A 15986-nucleotide genomic window follows, 5' to 3' on the forward strand; every position below is an offset into this window, starting at 1 on the left:
CAGAACATTCACAGTCTGCAACTGTGCATGTAAAGTAGCCAGGGACATTTGACCAAAGACATGCGGGTGAACAATAGATCCCTCTGACCACCGTGTGGTACATCTGAAYTATCTATCCTAARGAACACRCCAAGACCAGAAAAGCTCTACTACAAAGYACATTGTGACCTCTGGTGGACAAACCAGAGTCTTACACCACTCGACATCTTCACCATAGGACCCATCGAGTTCAACAGAGCGATGACAAAGACCTCTACGCATAAATATATACATTGCATTTCTTATCCGAATGAGCGGTCATTAAACAACTTTTCTCATGGTGCCCCAAATTCCTAAGGAGTTAATTATTACATGATTCATTTCATCGAGTAACAATTAAACATAGGTAATTATTCTATAAATATCAGACATCACATTAATGATAGACATGTCACGACACTACTATAGCCCAGAGAAACGCATTGAATAACACATTCATAAATAGAAAAAAAGACAGTCAAAAAACGTATCACAAGAAACAAGATTTTTAAGTGTTTGTCCAATGTCTTACTAGATGTAAGAAATCGCAGGAAATATATATATATTTTTTTACACATATTTAACCCATAAGAGTCTAAACCCTGTCTAAACCTGGGGAGGTGGGGGGGTACTCAGGCCAGCCCGCTCATGAGGCAGGATTAGGCGGCATATTGATGAGGGAGGCATTTTCTGAGACAAACTGACCAAGACACACCCCCAACAACACTTGCAACCTCACATACCTCCGCCCAAAAACAATGACAATATTTCTCAGCCAGTGGCCTATGGGATTTTTAGGTGAGCGCTGATGCCGTACTATGATAAGCAGTTCCCTCTTTGTCAAAGGCAGGGAAGCAAAATATTTATCTTGTCCATTCCCAGCGCACCTCCAGGGTGCTGTTGGAGGTGCTGGGTGCTGTCCACCAACATTCCGTCAAAAAAAAGAATCTAACATGAATCATGTAGCAGATATAGCATATGGTAGAAAGAGTATGTGGCCTTTTCTGTAGCCTAATGAGACAAACTTTTTAGGCTACATCATGCATGTTTCTTCGATCAAATAGCCTAACCTAAATCGCGCCCAATCATATTGAAAATGCGCTGGCATGTTCACAAACAACATATACTAAAAACAGAACATGTCACAGTAAAATGGACAATATGGAATGGACAATCAGGCTACTCACAACTGCTGTCCGGGTGTTTCCCCATGGGCTAAATTGTCATGCTGAGTGTTGAGACCAGAGAAATCAGTTGTTCCATGGAATTGCTCGGCTTCTGTTACTTTTGTAATAAAATCTAATTGAATCTACAAGTTCTGGTACCTGAGAAATATTTGTTTCAATATTTCCACAATGTAAATGGCGTCACAAACGGGATTGGCTACAAGGGACGAGTGTCACGATCGTCCAAAGGAGAGAGAGAGGACCAAGGCGCAGCGTGTAAAAAATACATCTTCTCTTTATTAGAAGATAACCAACGAAGCAAAAACAACAAATAGATGACCGTGAAGCTATAACCGACAAAATGCAAACATGCAACCTTGACACAGACCTAGACATAGAACAGAACTAGACAATGACCCAACAAAAACCTGATGCCTATGGCTGCCTAAAATATGGCTCCCAATCAGAGACAAATGAACGACATCTGTCTCTGATTGAGAACCACTCAGGCAACCATAGACATACCTAGAAACATTAACACAACCATAGACACAGCTAGACTACTATACTAAACATAAACCCAACTACTCTAAAAAAAAAACTAAACCTTACAACCACCCTAGACACTACAAAAACCACATACATTCCCCATGTCACACCCTGACCTAACCAAAATACTTAAGAAAACAAAGAATACTAAGGCCAGGGCGTGACAACGAGTGAAACCTCTGTGGCTGATGACGGGTCTTCTGGGCAAGTCTCACAAACGGTTGGCCACCCTAAATCAGGTAAGCTCAGTACTTACTTATAGTTTATGTTTGTGTGATTTGCTTCGGGAGTACTGCCACAGCAATAGAAGCGCCAAGTAGGTCTCTCCACATTTTAAATGAACTAAAAGATACTGGGAGCTTTTGAATTCAATAAATGCATGCATGAATGTTAAGGAAAAAGCTTTGGCGATTACAGTAGTTAAAGAATAAGTAGAAATATTTGGGTGGGAATTGTGGATTAGGAATTGTGTGCTTCATTGGTGTCAGGTGGCTCAGTTGGGTGGGGCCGTTCACTTGCTCTGTTCAAGTGATTCATTTGAACTGCATGATTGGCCTGTTTGAATTGGGATTGTTTTGTCTAATTCAGTTCATCCCGCTTGCCGGACCGCTCATCTGGAGATTTTGTTCACTCTGGTTTGGTGCATCTGTTTGCCCTGACTGGCTGGTCTGCTTGGTTCGGGTTGGGGTGGCAACTGTCTGTCGACATTGTCAGCACAAATAAATAGGAAACTGCTACGGATAACGCTCCGACTCGATTTAGCGGAGGTCTGTCTGGGGGAGTATATGGCCTGCAATAACAATTTGACCCGATTTGGCAAAGGTATGTTTTGATAGGTGTAAATCCTGTATAATACCGCCTCCCTGTGTTAATGAAGTGTATCAGGGGCGAGGCTGAATATGCAGGCCATTTTAGGGAAAACATGAGTGGAAGTGTGAAAGGAAGTGTGAAAGTTGCCTGTCCTTGGTGGGGAAGGATTGCACACCCTTCCTGTGACGTTACTTAAGTGTGGCCTGGCAGGAAGGACGCATCTAATCCCACACTAGGAGAGGGGAGTGTAAATGGCATATGAATGACTAGTGAAATTGCATTATACTAGAAATTTGGAAGAAATAGTATGTCACATGTGCAAGTGTAGAAAAATGATCAGCGGTTGCCCGGTAAGATTTATAAGACCTGTGTACTGAGATGCAAGACAGAATAATATACAGTACAGGGAAACATAGTTATAATAACATTTGAAGTAAAACTATACATACCGTACAAAGAGAGAACGATTATAGACACGGGGAGACAGGAGTAATAATACACCAACCAAGCACATTTACGAGAGACGTTAATGTAATGTGGATAACAGTGGGAGGAAACGGTGTGGTCAAGCTATCCGTGGCTTAACCGACCGTTAGCAATATTTAGCCCAGGAAGAACCGGGATATATCAGAGAACAAGAGAAAGAGACTCGTTTTAATAAATAAAAGAACAGAATGACAGATGGCAAAATGAGTAAAACACCAGTAGAAATTCTGGGGGATAGGCATCCCTTATGCAAAGAAGAAATAACAAAAGTGTCTTAGAAATGGAAAGAACGCACAAGGAAAATGAGCACCAAATGGCCAGGAGAAGGAACGTTGGACGTCTAATTGTGTGAAGAAATGGAGACCCTGATAAAAAAACATAAAACAAGCGACAAGGGAAAGAAAAGGAGAAACAAAAGAGAAAAGGAGAACGAAGTGCTGAAAAGCATGAAACAGCAAGATAAACTTTTTAAAAAATGATGAAAAACCAGACAAAGAAACTGTACACCAATGTACACCAATGGACAGTTTCCGATAATAACTGGGACCATGGAAATAAGAGGTGAAGTAGAAATAAAAGAAGAAAAGGTGATGAGTGAAAAACTTTTTCAGACAGAAGGAGAGATCGAACAAGCCACAGAAACAAGAATAGAACTGCTATGGGGGACTGAGAGAAGCCCTGACAAAGATGGGAGTAAGAATGGAAGGAGAAAAACCATCAGAACAGCATATAATAAACAAGATAAGAGCAAGGGACAGAAAGGCAGAAGAATTTAAGCAAAAGCTAGAAAAATGTAAGAAGAATAATATAGAACAAGGGCTCGACGAATCAGACGAGGAAAACGGAATGGGAAGAAATTGACAGTAGTGTAAGAAGAGACAGACAGGGAAAAAATAATAAAATAATTAGGAGACCAGGCTATCCATAGGGGAATGAGACAGGCCATAGAAAGAGTAAGGGAGTACCAAAAATAATATGGGGAGTCTATGGAGGAAGATTGTATGGAGTTCCTGTGGAAAGACAAGGAACAGAAGAAGAACGTAGATGGTTAGAATAAGAGACAGAAGAAGAATGAAGATGGATAGAAAAAGAACTAAAGAAGGTAGAAAAACAAATGAGAGAAGAAGAACTAGCCAGGGCCTACAAAGAACAGTATGAGGGACAAAGGATTAGTCCTGAAGGAGAGCAAAGAAAGATGAGGGATAGGACAAAGCTGAAAAAAACGGATAGATACGGGGTACAGTGTCCCATTTTGATAAAGGGGAATCAAGGGCAGTATGTACCATGGGGCTCACAGAACCAGGAAGGGTTGGTTACTCGCCTGCCGACCCTCCATGATGGAGCTGGAAAATGGATCAGAACCTTCAAAGAACAAACCATGGGGAAACTACTGGCTGTGGGGGATCTGAAGGCACTGTTGGCGAGAGTAGTGGGAGTGGCAAACATGGAGGATGTACTGCAAGACAGTGACCTTGCTGATGCAGCGGAGGACATACTGGCAGATGGACTAGCCTTTGACACATATCGTCCAGCTGTCTGGCGTGCTCTGAGAGAGGAATACTCAACAAGGTTTGATCCTAAAGCACTAAAAGGAGAAGCAATGGGGGACACAGAAAACCCAGCTGCATACCTCCATGGACAGTTGAAACGATGGAAACTGGAAACAGAACGGGATCCAGAGGGGGACCCACTGATGACAACTCTGTTCCGGAACTCAGTGGTAGAAGCCATGCCCCAGCCAGTAAAGAGCAGGCTGGAGGATGTTGTTGGACTAACTTCAAAATCAGACAAAGAATTCTGTGACCACGTGATTCATGCAGTGGAGAAATACAGAAAGGATGAACAGAAACTCATAGATCAAGGAAAAGACATTCAAAGAAAACTGACCCATCTGCAGCTGGAAGACTGACTAACAAAGGATAAAGAGAAAGTCCAGGCCCTAGTGACGACTCCAATGCTAGAGGTAGGGACAATGGCTGCAGTCTCCCCAGGAGGGCCACAACCGCCTCCCGTCCAGCAGGCCCAAGAGCATCCCACACCACCAGTAGTGAATATGGATACACAACAACCACGAAATTGGAATGGTGGCAATAAGCAACAAAAAGCTCCACAAAATATTCAGAAATAAGGAACCAGAAGTCCACAGGGACCACACCACCTGGGGTCTGTTGGGGATGCCAGCAACCAGGACACTCCAGACGAGACTGCCCTACAAATTCCTGGCAGAACCGAAATGAAGGGAACCAAAACAATTGGCAACCACCAGGTAACAGGAATCAAAGTAATTGGCAGCCACAAGGTTGTGGGATCCAGAATAACTGGAACCAGGATGGTGGATGGCAGGGCAACCAGAGTCAACCACAAGGCCCRGTGAACCCGTGGGCAGGGCCAAATCAAGGACACTAGGGGTGCCCAGAAAATCCTAAAGGGGATGGTCAGTTCCCAATAATAACCACGAGAGCTGATCAATAACCTATGCTGCAGMTTCAAATAGAGAACAGAGGCACACCCATGATGATAGATACTYGAGCCACTTACACATGTGTAAGTCCAAATTATGCCTCTCATCTCCCCATGTCTGGTAAATATGCCAAAAGTGTAGGATTCTCTGGACAAACGCAGCTAATTCCAATTACTGCTCCAGTTCGTCTGACGGCTGATGGCAAATCAGCAACAATTCCTATATTAGTGTCATATCAAACCCCAATTAATCTACTAGGAAGGGATGCTCTATGCAAAATTGGCATACAAATTAAGTGTTCTCCTGAAGGAGAAATAATAGAAAGAACAGGGTTAAATTTGCAAATGATAATGACAGGAGAGACAGCTCATGTGTATTGGTTAGGGACCATTGAGGTAGAAATAGACAGAACCATAGTGAAATGGGGAAGGTTTATTCAGGCCCAAATACCTAAAGCTGGTAGAGCAAAATCAGAACCACTGCACAATGCAATATGACCCGTACCAAGATCATTTGTTAGAACAACTTTGGACAATGAATGCAAATGGGACGTCGGTACCAATTATATCACAGTACATAATTATAGGGAAACAGGGAGCTGCAATGGATGTGACTGACAGAGATGGATCAAAGTTTGTACAAAGATGGTACAATGTCTCTGACTCTGTCCCTCACATTACATTGTTGGTAAATCAGGGATATACAGCAAAAAAATTGGGACCAATGATGAAGAAAGCCAAGAAAAGTAAATGGGATAAAACCATTGATTTCCCATTCCAAAGATAAGGCCTTTATTTACATACTGGCTACAACAATAATGAATGGGGATCCAAGGGAAGTAGAGAATACAGCTAATCAGCAAGTGCAGTTAGGTGAAGAAATAAGGTTAGTTAGTGAACAGAGACAGGGAATGGAAAAAATCATACCAGAAGGGGTATGGTGTCAACATGACACAGATGTTGGATTGGTGAAATCAGCAATTCCTGTACGCATCAAAGTGAAACCTGATGCCAAGCCTCCATGGAAAGCTCAATATTACATGAAACCAGAAGCTGAAGAAGGGATAACCATGACAATTGAAGGATTGATAAAAGCAGGTGTACTAATAGAAACACAAAGCTGTTGTACATAGTGGGCATAGTGGAGCCCTTCACATGGTTTCACAGATGATTCACCTATGAAGACAATGTTCAAACCTGACTTCTCCCTTTCTGATATTCTGTATATTACCAGACATGTAAAAGACAAGCCTGACCTCTCCCCTCTCTGGGCCCCAAGTGACTTTTCCCTAGAGAGAAAGGAAAATGCAACTGCCAACAGTATAGTCCAAAAGAAGACATTCTAATGACAAGTATAAAGTAAATAAAACATCTTATTTATCTATGTTACCTAACTAATTCTGATTCAGCTACGACACTTATGTTACTTTTGTAATAAAGTCTAATTTAATCTACAAGTTCCAGTATCTGAGAATGTCCGGACTGGACTTTTTGGTGCAGTCAGGACCGGCCTTGATTTGGCCCAAACATAGACATCTATAAATGACATATTTTCAACTTTCATTCAGAACCAAWAATTAACATGATTTCAACATCCGGAAAATACGGATTTTCAACGTCCAAAAAGTATCTATTTTCAACTTTCATTCAGAACCGAAATTGAACCTGATTTTATCTGGAAAAATACATAATTTTGTTTACTGTGACTATTCTTGTAGGGGCAGCAATTTTTGGTCTTGCCTAGGGCAGAAGAATGGCCAAGACCAGCCCTGGAGCTACTACTAAGCTATATGGAATTATTTTAAGAAGGTCATACCAAGGATAATTTTTCTATTTGATTTTGAAATGTATGACCCTTTGAAGTATACAAATATATAAACTCAGCAAAAAAAGAAACGTCCCTTTTTCAGGACTCTGTCTTTCAAAGATTACTCATAAAAATCCAAATAACTTCACAGATCTTCTTTGTAAAGGGTGTGGTAAACCGTGGGGTGTTGGGTTGAGCGTGCAGAGATTGACACAGAGACAGGGAGGTTTTAGGTCGCAAAACAACTTTACTAAGACAGAAAATAAACATAACAAAGAAAATCACTTAGGTTTGGCTCGGTCCTTATTCCTTATTACCTCCACTTAGAGCTGTCCGTGTCGCCGCCTCATGTACCTCCCCTCTATTACCATCCCCCGGGGTAGACCTCCTGGGATACCACAAGGGTTTAAACACTGTTTCCCATGCTTGTTCAATGAACCATAAACTATTAATGAACATGCACCTGTGGAAAGGCTGCTAAGACACAAACAGCTTACAGACGGTAGGCAATTAAGGTCACAGTTATAKAAACTTAGGACACTAAAGAGGCCTTTCTACTGACTCTGAAAAACGGCAAAAGAAAGATGCCCAGGGTCCCTGCTCATCTGCGTGAACGTGCCTTAGGCATGCTGCAAGGAGGCATGAGGACTGCCGATGTGGCCAGGGCAATAAATTGCAATGTCCGTACTGTGAGATGCCTGAGACAGAGCTACAGGGAGACAGGACGGACAGCTGATCGTCTTCGCAGTGGCAGACCACGTGTAACAACACTTTCACAGGATCGGTACATCCGAACATCACACCTGCGGGACAGGTACAGGATGGCAACAACAACTGCCCGAGTTACACCAGGAACGCACAATCCCTCCAATAAGCTGAGAGAGGCTGGACTGTGGGCTTGTAGGCCTGTTGTAAGGTAGATCCTCACCAGACATCACCGGCAACAACGTCGCCTATGGGCACAAACCCACRGTCGCTGGACTAGACAGGACTGGCAAAAAGTGCTCTTCACTGACGAGTTGCGGTTTTGTCTCATCAGGGGTGATGGTTAGAATCGCATTTATTGTTGAAGGAATGCGTGTTACACCGAGGCCTGGACTCTGGAGCGGGATCGATTTGGAGGTGGAGGGTTCGTCATGGTCTGGGGCGGTGTGTCACAGCACCATCGGACTAAGCTTGTTGTCTTTTCAGGTAATCTCAACGCTGTGCGTTACAGGGAAGACATCCCCCTCCCTCATGTGGTACCCTTCCTGCAGGCTCATCCTGACATGACCCTCCAGCATGACAATGCCACCAGCCATACTGCTTGTTCTGTGCGTGATTTCCTGCAAAACAGGAATGTCAGTGTTCTGCCATGGCCAGCGAAGAGCCCGGATCTCAATCCCATTGAGCATGTCTGGGACCTGTTGGATCGAAGGGTGAGGGCTAGGGCCATTTCCCCCAGAAATTTCCGGGAACTTGCAGGTGCCACAGCAAGAACTGGCAAATCTGGTGTAGTCCATGAGCAGGAGATGCACTGCAGTACTTAATGCAGCTGGTGGCCACACCAGATACTGACTGTTACTTTTGATTTTGCCCCCCCTGCCCCCTTGTTCAGGGACACATTATTCCATTTCTGTTAGTCACATGTCTGTGGAACCTGTTCAGTTTATGTCTCAGTTGTTGAATCTTGTTATGTTCATACAAATATTTACACATGTTAAATTTGTTGAAAATAAACACAGTTGACAGTGAGAGTACGTTTCTTTTTTTGCTGAGTTTATACATAATTAAATGAAACAATGTTTGATGAAAACATTTATTTGGCCTTACTGCTATTAACCAATACAAACACATTGAATAACAGATTCACTACATGGAACAACATATAGTCCCCCCCCAAAAATCCCAAAGAAGTGTTCTGAGAGTCTCACCTTTCCACAAAGGGGTCATATTAGTGTGTAGCCCAAACTGTTCGGACACTACAGACAGAAGTTGGCAGATCGGATGTACCGACTTCACACAAGTTCCAAGACAATTGTACGGGCTGTGGAGCAAAAATTAGACCACCATCGTGTTCGTGAGAGTCTCGTCTTTCGCAATAGTTTGTAGGCCAAACCGTTTGGACGCTACAGCTGTTGTCTTGAGAAGACCGATTTTCGTTCTGTCTCATGGTCTGACAAACACTGCCCTGCCACCTTTCACAGCAAGTGCGAAATTGGCGGATGCGGTGGATGGAGACGCATCTAATGCAAAACAAACAATATATCTAGCTTAAACTGATAGATTTTTATGTGAATTTTTTTATTACGCTAAATAGATTTCCACGGTGTCACGGAAATCGACTCTAGGGTTATTAAGGTGGAACTGACAGCATTTTAGCAACATGAAATCTTATTTTATATATACATCCCGAGGAAGAATGACAAAAAAATATCTTTCTGACAAGCAAGCACTTAGATATGGTCATTTTAACGTTTTTATACATTCTTAGAATGTTTGGAAATGACATATACTAAGGCATTGGTGAAAATTCTATAGCAATATAGAGTGGGAAAGCGGCAGTGCGTTTCAACAATTAATAAACACTGCACCAAATAAAACCTAAAAAAAACATCTGTCTCGTCCAGGATTGGAGTCTATGCGGACCGGTGTTCAGAGTTACAGTAGGCGTTTATGCAAATAAGCCTTTTGCCCCACAGGCCTGCCACAATTTACTTTGAACTGGACTGTGTGTTTACAGGCAGTTGCAACAGTGCAACTTTAGATCATTAGAACACATTCGCCAAAAGCCACAAAATACACCTGAATGGAATATGTAAATACAACTGGAGTCCTCTAACATTTGGGAAATGCACATTCCTATTGATCAAACAACCATGAAAAGTTAGGCTCTCTCTCCCTCACTCATGCACATCAACAACAGCAAGATCAATAATTAATGCTAGCCAGAGCAAGATGAGCTAAAATCGAACGAAGTAACATTAGATAAACACTCTCAAACTTTTATAGCTAGTGGGCCGTCAAAATTGCACTGATAAAAGATGGGGAATTTTAACCTTCTCATTCTTCTGCAGCTTGCCTGCCAATGCATGCTTGTCCCAACCAAGCACCCAAGCTAACTGGCTAAAGTTGGCTAGCTTGCTAGCTACTTCCAGACACAAATGAGAGAAGACCTTACTCGGACCATTTTACTCGCCCTAGCAGATCTGGTTAGGCTGGTTACATGTTATCTAGAGCGTTTGTGACTAACTATTACTTTTTTGCCTACTTTTACTGACACCAGTCATATTCAATGGGTGTTGCGTGTTAGTAAACTCATCAGTTATTCTGTGCTCTGGCACACTCAGTTAAGAGTGCTCTGTACTCAAAGTAGAAATCGTAGCAGATAGCCAGAGTGAAATTCCGAACGCAAGAGATATGCTAACTGGATAACAGTCGTTCAAGTTCCTTTTAGCTAACCAAATAACACCTGCATCTCTAGCTGTGTATAGCCACCGAAAAACGATATATGGGGAAAAAGTCAGCTAGCTAGCTAGCTAACGTTAGGCTCCGTGTTTTTATCTTGCTACATAAATAGATACGCTAGCCTATTAGTCACGTTATGACTGTCTTGTGATCATTGGCCTTGCTAGTTTGGTTGTATTAATATTCCCAGCCTTAGTTACACTCGTTTGTTTTTGTCCAAAATATTGAGTCATTGAAACTGAAACAGTGCATCCCAAATGGAGGCAACAAACAATTTACCAGTCCAGCTGTGATTTACAACCTGATCGCAATATTTTTTGGACWACTAAGAAATGTATTGGTAAATTATATTAATCATGCATTAAACTGTATCCATCTATTCTGCTAACAATGTTTGTTCCCCCCGYTTTATTGGCCCTTTCCCCATCTCCAAGATCATTAGTCCCTCTGCTGTTCGTCTTCTGTTGCCCCGTACCCTCCGTATACATCCCACTTTTCATGTGTCTAGCCCCACTCCCCTGTCTCATCGACAGCCAACCGGCGTACACGGTGAGGCGTCTCCTGAAGGTTCGACCTCGGGGCAGGGGATTCCAGTACCTGGTTGACTGGGAGGGTTATGGACCCAGGCCTCATCGCTGATTTCCAACGCCGGTCAACCCAGGGACAACGCCAGGTGGCGCCCCTAGAGGGGGGGAGTACTGTCACACCATGATCTGTTTCTTTGTGCTTGTCTCCACCCCCCTCCAGGTGTCGCCCACCTTCCCCATTATCCCCAGTGTATTTATACGTGTGTTCTCTGTTTGTCTGTTGCCAGTTCGTTTTGTTTGTCAAGTCTAATAGCGTTTTTCCCCTTGCTCCTGTCTTTTTCAAGTTCCTTTTTTCTAGATTTCCCGATTTTGACCATTCTGCCTGCCCTGACCCTGAGCCTGCCTGCCGTTCTGTACCATTGTCACACCACCCTGTATTATTGACCTCTGCCTGCCCTTGACCTGTCATTTTGCCTGCCCCCTGTTCTAGTAATAAACTTTTGTTACTTCAACACTGCATCTGGGTCTTCTCCTGAAATGTGATACAAACAGAAGTTGGCACGTCAACTGTCCCGATTTCAGATCCCCTGACACTTATGGGGGCCATGGAGCAAAACAGAGACCTTTCAGATGCTACAGATGTTATCGTGAGAAGACCAATTTTCGGGACGTCTCGTGGTCTGACAAACACCGCTCTAGCTCTACCACCTTTTCACGCAGATGCGGAAGTGCGAAACCCCCCCCAGATATCTCTAGCTTAAACTGAAAGATTTTGATGGGGATATTTGTATTATGTTACTTAGATTGATTCGTCAATCGACTATAGAGGTATTAATGTGTATTTGTTTTAACTGTTAGTGATAATTCCCTAAGTGTTAATACATTTGTGTTTACATCATTAAGCCATTACGTATGTGTTATGAATGACCAAAGGTGTCTGACTTTATAGTAAGTACAGCGTCATATGATACAAGAAATGTATGTATGTGTTAAAATGACCAAAACGGTCTGACTTTAAAGTAAGTACAACATCATGCGATATAGTCTTTATGGATGTGTTATGAATGACCGAAGGTGTCTCACTTCAAACTAAGTAATACAGGACACTGCATAAAGTGTCAATAAATAGCTTATTGACATTCTGCTGATTTATGAAGGTTCTCTCATGATCCACAGGTTCCTGTTGGGTGTGAGAGGTATTTAAATGGGTTGACGGACCTGCAAAGATTGTGTTTGTGTGTGTGTGTGTCAGAGCCAAGACGATTTGGAGTTGTCCAACCTGAGACTACCGCACCAGGTATTCCTCTTCTATCCCATACTGGAGAACAGGGCTTGATTACTACCTGTTACAATGGTGTCAACCTTTTGTGGCTGATCTTTCAGCAGGGCGAATATGTCAAAGACCTGACCGGGCCGACCACCGCACACTATCGCTCGTTATACAGTATATTTGTGTGTGTACTGAGCAGGAGCACAACTTTCACTGGGGATGGGGGACATTTCCCGCCCACATTCTGAAATTGCATTTTTGTCCCCGACAGTTTTATTTTTGAATGTTTTATTTAACCTTTATTTAACTCGACAAGTCAGTTAAGAACAAATTCTTATTTACAATGACAGTCTACACCGGCCAAAGCCGTGCCGCCCTATGGGACTCCCAATCATGGCCGGTCGTGATACAGCCTGGATTTGAACCAGAGTGTCTGTATCAGAGTAAGTCTCAAGTCTTAGCACTCAAGTCCCAAGTCAAGACAGGCAAGTCCGAGTCAAGTCTCAAGTCTTTAACTTTGAGTTTCGAGTCCTAAACAAGTCATAATGAGCTCTTTTTTTKACCTTTATTTAGTTAACCAGGTAGTCATTAACCACAAGTCATGTGACTCGAGTCCACATCTCTGGTCTGTACTGACACCTCTAGCACTGAGATTCAGTGCCTTAGATCCGCTGCGCCACTCGGGAGCAAAGAGGTAGACGGTGAAGGCCTCCCGCACACGGATTGCCTCCAGTGCTGTGTTGTTGGCCCCCATCCATGTGTTAGGTTCTAAATGAACCCTATAAAATTTCACGGACGCTTAATAAAGCTCAAACCAAAATTATTCACCCATTGGGTCGATACAGCTGCATAAGACAAAAGACATATTCACACAAGCACTGATATTTAACCCTTTCTCCTATGCTGAGTCTCCTCCTACACATCTGAACAGCCAATGCATCTCTGTTGCTAGACAGAACCTTAGTGATATCTGTTCTRCCTCACGTCATCTGACATGACCTCTGCCCCAAAGTGCTCACTCCTCCCCAACTCACGGCTGTCATGTTGACTCGTACCAGACTGTGTCTTTTTTCCTCCCATAGGATCCCTGATGGCGAACAATAACATATTCGGACAGAATGTAAACGTTATACATTCCCCTCTTGAACATTAGCTTCCTAATGTTCAACTTACATAAACGTGTAAATTAGTTGGAACAAGTAATGAACCACATGATTAACATTCACAGTGAGGTTTACAAACGTATGGCCTCTGTTCTATAGTCACACCATGCACACTCTCACTTCCATTTCTCATAGAACACTGATAATAACGTGTCTGCTGGAGCTGTTGACTTCTTCCATTTCTACTTTCTCCTTCTGGCTTCTAAGAGTGTGATGGCACAAGACTTGAAAATCAAAAAGAAACACAAGAAATGACAGTATGAATAATTTGTTAAACTATGCATAATTATATATGCAAAGAAAAAAAACAAAGTTTGACAACATGACAATTCCACGCTCTCTATTCGCCTGCCTGTGCATTCAGGATACTTTTCTGCTGGGTTTGGCAAAAATGAATGCCCTAAAAAAACTCCTTATGCTTTCACCCAGTTTTCCCCGTCAGACCACAGGTTCTGAGAGGTGTTCCCAAGCCATGTCATTCTCACTTTGCTCCCCATCTCCTTCCTCCACAGCCACCCGATATACACGTGCAGTGGCCTTAATCAACCTTACCTCTTCTTGAGGTAACTCAGCACTGTATAAACGTTTGAACATCAATGCCCTCAGCATATGATATCCCAACAATGCTACCAAAGTAACCCCTGTTACTGCTAACACTGTCCATGACACATAAATCACAATACCTCTCATTTGCGCCGTAGTCCAGTTCCATGCTGTTACTATAGCCTCCGCTACTACTACTGCTCCTTCAGTTACTGTCCCTACAGCGACTGCCGTGAGAATAGCTACGGCATGGCATCTGTCACCTGCTCTTCTACTGTTTGTGGTTCACAGATAGATCTAGGACTGACCCTTTCATATACTCCCTTACCTATCTCCCAACTCATACCCGGTCCCCTAGCCACCTATCTCCAATGACCTTCTGTGTTCTTCTACAGTCTACACCTGTGGATAATACTATCTTGTGCTTAGGTTAGATCAGTCCCAATCTTCTGGTAGATATGTCAAGTGTTTTATGGCTGTTAGAAATGGGGAAGAGTTTAATAATGATGTTGGAATAGTATCCAACCTAACAAAACTTTGAGTCACGGGTTTCTTGAAAGTTGACAGTAATGTCTTGAGGTGCCAACACTATCTACTCTCACCATGATCTGGGAATGTGTAACGTAAAATTTAACGTCATAATAGTCTTTATATTGTGCACAGTTAGCTGTCTCCCTCTCCTACGAGCTATCTCCTGTAACAATATACATAGAGTGGTATCATCCCCAGAGACTATCACCCTGACCTTAATTTATGAGCCCCCACAGCTCTCCACCCCGTCACATTCCATCCCACTTAACAGCCTGATGTAAACATTCTGTCTCAAACACAGGCCTCATATGTCCCTCACCTCCTGCTACAAATACATTTGCCCATATATCATTCCATCTAACCCATAACACAATAGTCACTACTCTAAATGCACTTCTACAGTTATATACTGTATATACTAAAACATTCTCAAATCAATTGGTCAATTTCCACCAATCCCACATCTGGAACAATGATCACTCTTATGTTCCACAACACCTAAAAACAGGTTGACTTGAACAGGGAAGAGAGAAAACACATGTTTAATAGTTTCACACCACCCTTGATGCGACTAAGACTGGGGAAAGAACCATACATCTATTCTGTTCTATGCCCATGGGATGCTACTCTCCATGCCCGTCTCCTTCATTTTCATCCTTGGGTGTTAACGCAAGACACAGACTATGAGCCTTGCATGCATTTAATAGTACCGTATCATCCAGCAATCCACATGTATTGGTATGCTTTAACATTAGGATTATGATGACATTTTAAAACAAAAACCCCTTCATGGTTGACTCAAGCTATCATCCAGTGAGTTCTCTAATAACCTCCCTCTCAGGGGGAACTTAAAGATAAGGTTTCTAGAGAGAAAAACCCTCCCTAGACCCAATAAGTTAGAGCAGTGCACCCACCCCTCACAGTTTGAGGGTAGCGCTTTTCTCATTACAACCCCCATTTGTCTCTGTTTTCCTGTCGCGAGTGGCATGGTCATGAAAGATCGGTATCTCAATGCATTCTTAGTCTAAATTACTATGAATTTCGCAGTGTGCATTCCTCCTCAATAAACCTGACACCCCAACTAAAAAAAGATGGCATGGTTGACCACCCCCTCGTCTCCCGGCACTTATCTTTCTAGCGTGTCTTCATGGGTTCCTCTTCGGATAGTGTTATAGTTCATCTTCCCATCGGCACATATATAACTCATGC

Source organism: Salvelinus sp. IW2-2015, linkage group LG2, assembly GCF_002910315.2.
Source record: "Salvelinus sp. IW2-2015 linkage group LG2, ASM291031v2, whole genome shotgun sequence".
NCBI classification, from domain to species: Eukaryota; Metazoa; Chordata; class Actinopteri; order Salmoniformes; family Salmonidae; genus Salvelinus; species Salvelinus sp. IW2-2015.